The sequence below is a fragment of the Rhinopithecus bieti genome, unplaced genomic scaffold, assembly GCF_001698545.2.
Source record: "Rhinopithecus bieti isolate Rb0 unplaced genomic scaffold, ASM169854v2 scaffold_11964, whole genome shotgun sequence".
Lineage (NCBI taxonomy): Eukaryota > Metazoa > Chordata > Mammalia > Primates > Cercopithecidae > Rhinopithecus > Rhinopithecus bieti.
In genome coordinates, this window is record NW_016807677.1 from 2,782,880 (window position 1) to 2,788,467 (window position 5,588).

Consider the following 5,588-nt stretch of genomic DNA (forward strand, 5'->3'; position numbering starts at 1 on the left):
ACCAAATTTATCAATCTTTTAAAAGATTTGTAGTTTTATGTTTTCAATGATCTTCTCTACTCCAGGAATATAAAATAAAATAATAAAATGCATCATCTGTATTTTCTTTCAGGATGTCATATTTTACATTAAAATCATTGATGTATTTGGATTTTATTTTTGGTATAAGGAGTGAGGGATCTAATTTTACTTTTTACATATGGTTAGACTACTGCTATCCAATAGAAATACAATGTGAGCCACACATATAATTTAAAATTTTCTATTAGCCGCATTAAAAAAGTAAAAAGAAACAGGCAGAAGTAATTATAAGATATATTATTTAACCCACTATATGCAAAATGTCATGTCAACACGTTATCTATATACAAATTATTAATGAGCTATTTTACATTTTTTCATACCAACTCTTCAAAATAGAGTGTATATTTTGGACTGGTGGCATTTCAAGTGCACAGCAGCCACATATGGCTAGTGGTTACTGTACTAGATAGCAGAGAATTAGACAATTCCCCCAAATAATGCTGATCAAGTCCTTTTTCTCCATTGATCTGAAATGCCACCTCTATCATAGGCTAAATTATGTTTTATATTTAGGCCTATTTCTGGTTTCTATTTTTTCCATTGAGCTGTCTCTCCCTTCCCACGCCAGTAATGGACTATTTTAACTATGATGGTTTTAAACTATTTTTAATACCATGTGGAGCAGTTTCTTTCTCTTATTTTTGTTTAGGGTTTCTGTGGCTCTTCCAGTTTAGTCCTTTCTCTAGACAGGCATTAATATCTAACATTAGATATTATCTAATACTATAATATAGATACTGTACTATAGTTACTATCTGTACTATAGTCTACATACTATAGTATGATATATGATACAATAATATAGATATTAATATTTATTAGTATCTATACTATCTAGTATGCTAATTAGTATAAACTATTAGTAGGTACTATACTAGTGTTTATTAGTAACTATATTATGGTATCATATATCATACTATAGTATAGATAGTAAACCAACCAACCAACCAATGTAGAAGCAACTGAAATAATATTAGGCATTAATATCCAAAAATATATTAGTTCGAACAGCAAACAAACTATATTATGGGCATTGGTACGGGGATTGCAATGAATTCGGGGCCCAGGTAATTAATAAGGGTCCGTCCACTCTAAATCTCAATGGCTGCACTTTGCTGCTGGCAGATGGAATATGGAGGCTGGAAACAGTCCCATCCTCTGTGACTAATGTGGTGGGCTCCTCTGTGCTGTGTGCGGCACGCGTGTCCCCACCAACCACAAGACCTTCCTGCAGGTCCTCGATCCCCCATGCATGGCGTGAGATGTGTGTTTAGAAATTATCCAGTGGTGATAGTTTAGAAAGTCCGACACCACGGCCACCGCACTGCAGCCTGGGCGACAGAGCGAGACTCCGTCTCAAAAAAAAAAAGAAAGAAAGTCCGACACTAGAACTGTTTTGGCGCTGGCTGGGAAGAGGAACTTGGGCTGCTTTCTGGAGGGAATTGTCTTGGAAGATGAAAAACTGAGGAGATGTGGGTAGGGAAGGAAAAAGGAGTGACAGGCTAAGATTGGAGGAGAAGGAGTGGATAGGTGAGAAAAATCAGGGAGAAGGGAAGGAAAGGGGGAAGGTGAAGGATTGGAAGGAGAGGGAGGAAAGGAGTTGGGAAGAGAGGTAGAGGGTGCAGGGGAGGTTTTCAGGACAGTGAGCTGGAAGAGATGGGGGCTGGGGGTACCCTGGGAAGGAGGAGAGAGCAGTCACTGAAGAGAAAAATGCTCAGTCTCTGCAGAGCACTGACAGGCAGGCTAGGGAAGTCTAGAGTGCCGACCCATTCTCAGCACCAGCACCTCTTTTCAAGGCAGCCTCATGGCCATGATGGATCAGTTGACAGTAGGAACAAGGGCTCTGATCTACAGGAGGCTGCATTGTCCCTAAGAGACAAGGTTAATGGTATGGGGCAGCGTGAGCACAGGCATGATTATCAGAATCCATTGTGCCTGGGGAGCTGGGCCAGAAGCCCAGAGTAAAGGCTGGCAATTCCCAGCTTTCAACAATGTCCACGGCTGGGGTATACAGATTCTTTACCCTTGAGACTTGACTGAACTGGTTGTGAGGGAAATAAGGATGAGGGATGGTGAAGTTGCATGAACACTGAGGAATAAGAGAGGAAGGACTCATCCAAGACACTGGGTCCCTAGATGCCACTTGAGACAAGTGTCTTAGTGGTTGAAGGCACTGGGCTTCTTTCAGGAGGAGGGGAATGGCCTTACCCTCAAATAACCCTCTTGACTTTCAGAGTCACCTCTCTTGTTATGACTCTCACACCAAAGCGGGGAGTAAGGAAGGAGGGGCAGATTACCTGCCAGTGGCACCCAGGGAAGCTGAGGCCCAGAGGTACAATCCCACTTGTCTATGGCCACCCAGAGGGCTGGTGGCAGGCCCTCTCCCATCATGGCTGAATGCCCTTGCCAGGTATTTTCTTGTCCCTGCTCTGTCTGGAGAAGCAGAAAAAAGGAATGTCAGGCGTTGACTCAAGAGCCACTGGATTTTCAAGGAGTCAGAGGGTCACAGTGAGTCGGAAACAAAAGGGGAAAAAAAACCCCACCTTCACAGCTGCCAGGATGCGTAGCCTGTCTCCCTAGACTGCTTGCTCCTCATCACAACGGCGACAAAATGCTATTTTCCTTTCAGTGGTGTGCACAGGTGCCAATCCAAATGAATATTATTCACACACTTCAGTCCAAACACTGTGAAGTCTTCGAAGGTTGATTAAACCTCTGACATTGTTGCTTTACTTCCCCTGCACTCCCCGCCAGGTGAAGACCTCCCTCCTGTGACCTCAGCCCTCCTCCTTCCCTGTGCTTCTTCACACCGCCTGCCTTCGCACACAGGAATCCAGGTATCCTAGGAGAGGGTATGTCCAGTCTCCTTGGGAGGGGAAAGGGGAATGGTGGGGAGCCTGGCTTGGACTTTGGTTTGCTGAGGACTCAGGGAACAGGGCACAGTGAAGTCACCTTGTGTGTGATGGGGGCCAGTGGCAGGGGCACTTAGGGGTGGGAAAAGTGAGGGATTTGACTTTGATTACCCAGCAAAAATCCATTTCCTGCTAGTAATGACTGGCTGGTGCATATTGGAAATCACAGCCTCCCTGCTTCACTCTCCCCGCATCATTAGTCCCCAGTGGAGCGGTGTCTCATTGGAAATCACACCTGGTGAAATGAGGCATGATGTGAAACTCTATGGACCTGCCTTCCCTGGGTAGCCTAATGGTGGCAACTCGGAGGCACCCAACACTGGCCAGGGTCCCTTGATAAGCCAGGAGATTCAGTCATGCTGTGGCATTCTTCAACTTTCCTTCATCTTATCTGTCATCGAGGCAGGCTGTGTATAAAATCTTAAAGCAGTCTGTACCAGCTGCAATGCCTCACATAGTGCCTGGTGTCCAGAAGCACCCCACAGTTAAGCTAGCACAGGAGAATGACAACTTCAAAGATCAAGGGGCCCAATGGTCATGGAGTCTAAGTAGTATTTGTTTTGTTTGGCCCAGCATCCATTTCCCTTTCTTTTGGTAACAGCATCCCAAGTTTCCTTGAAGAACTACCCCTTTTCTATTCCAGTCCAGAGGTTTGGGTGGGATTCTCTGCATCCTTCGCCCCACCCTCAGGGGTGGGCATGTGACCAAACACTGGCTATTCAGCGTTTGACCCTAGGGACTGATGCAAGACTGCTATAGAAAGCCAAGTGCAATGCTGGGACTACTGATGGGAAAGAGGTGTGCTTTTCACCTGGAGCTGCTAAGGTGATTAGATGTAAGCCCAGGGTTACAGAGGATGATCTTGCACACAAAGTGCAAAGTGACCACTTCAGTGGCTAATGTAAGACAAAAGAAAATGGAGACATTATACAATCACATGATTTACAACAAATATTCCACCATCCTTCAGGAGAGGAAGAGTTGCACTTTTTAATTGATGGTGTGGGTTAATTGGATATTCATACAGAAAAAAATGAACCCTGACATCATTCCCAAAAATTAATGCATGAAGGATCATAGATCTAAATGTGAAAGCTAAAACAATTAAATTTATAGAAGAAAACAAGGGAGAACATATTCCTGACTTTGGAGTCATCTGAGTTTTCTTCAATAGGATATACATGAATATGTACACACACAACAGTAAACACAAAATAAATGTTAAGTTGGACTTTAGTCAATTAAGGGCTTCTTTTCATAAAACTACACCATTAAGAGAGAGAAGAAGCAAGCTACAGATTAGGACAAGATATTTTTAACTTATGTATCAGACAAAGGACTGTAATATTCAGAATATATGAAGAACTCCTAGAAATCAGTAAGCAAAAGACATAAAATCCAATTTAAAAATGCTAATGGGAGTATAAATAGTGATCACTGCTTCAGAAAACTCTTTGAAAGTTCCACAAAGGCTAAACATACATAGGCTCTGTTTTTCAGCAACTCTACTCCTAGGTACCCAACAGAAATGAGTGGTTTTCTTGACCCAAAGACATGCACATAGCAACTTTGCTTATAAGAGCCAAAATTGAAAACAGTCTATGTGTTTATGAACAATAATTTGTGGTATGTGCGTATAGTGGAATGGTACACAGCAATGAAAATAACAAACTTCAAAGGCACACATTTCACAATCATGATTTTGACTGAGCAAAGTAAGCCATATAAGAATACCACCTTATGATCCCATTTATGTGAAACCAGGGACAGGAAAGACTAAACAATGGTGACAGGAATTAGCATAGTGTCTACCCTTAAGCAGTTGTTGTCTATGGCGAGGCAAAGAGAAACCTTATGGGGTGTTGGAAATTCTGTAGCTTGATCTGGGTAGTAATTTTTTGTTTAGAAATTCATTGAAATGTACACTTAAGATCTGTACATTTTGCTGTGTGTAAGTTATGCTCCAATTTTAAAAAAAGATAGTGAAGAGAGGGAAGGTGATTGATCATCTGAGCACCTGGATCCAGCCATACCTGAAGACAAACACTCCTGGACCCTTTAAGAGATCCCTTAATAGCCAATTAGTTCTCATCTCTTTTTTTGTATGAGTCAGCTTGTGCTGAGTTTCTCTCACTTGCTGATAAAGTTGTCCTCAAAACTACCATCTCGCTGCTTCTAGGCCAGAGGTTTCCTCCTTCAGCAGTCAGTTCCCTTGTGGAGTCTCAGATACCTTTGATCATAGTCTCTGGTCCTCATTTGATTGATGTTTGTGTTATGACTGCCATGGGGACAGGCATTGTTTCTGTTTTTCTCACTACCATATCTCTAGTGTCAAGGCCACCAGGAGGATATGTAGAGTCCTGGGCACATTTTTTTTTCCCCCTGTGGGGCCTCTGTCTATATAAGCAATTTGAGTGAGGAAGCCAGAACCATCCTAGTGGCAGTATTTCATGGAACCTCATGGAAGAAATACTGTCAGTCAGAGGGAGCAATGTGCTCACCAGTCCAGTCTCCTAGAATTGCTTCAGAGCATCTGGTCAACCGTGTGTGTGTGTGGAGGGTGGGGGCTGGGGGGCGGGGAGAGGAGTGGGG

General features: G+C 43.0%; 1 long non-coding RNA gene across 1 annotated transcript in view; it reads left to right on the forward strand.

The window, feature by feature from the left end:
• LOC108536485 (uncharacterized) overlaps positions 1–5,588 on the forward strand; it is an 18,842-nt gene that overhangs the window by 1,998 nt on the left and 11,256 nt on the right. Inside the window, exon 2 of the long non-coding RNA XR_001887526.1 lies at positions 2,839–2,921. This is a non-coding gene — a long non-coding RNA (uncharacterized LOC108536485). The remainder of the gene's footprint in view (positions 1–2,838; positions 2,922–5,588) is intronic.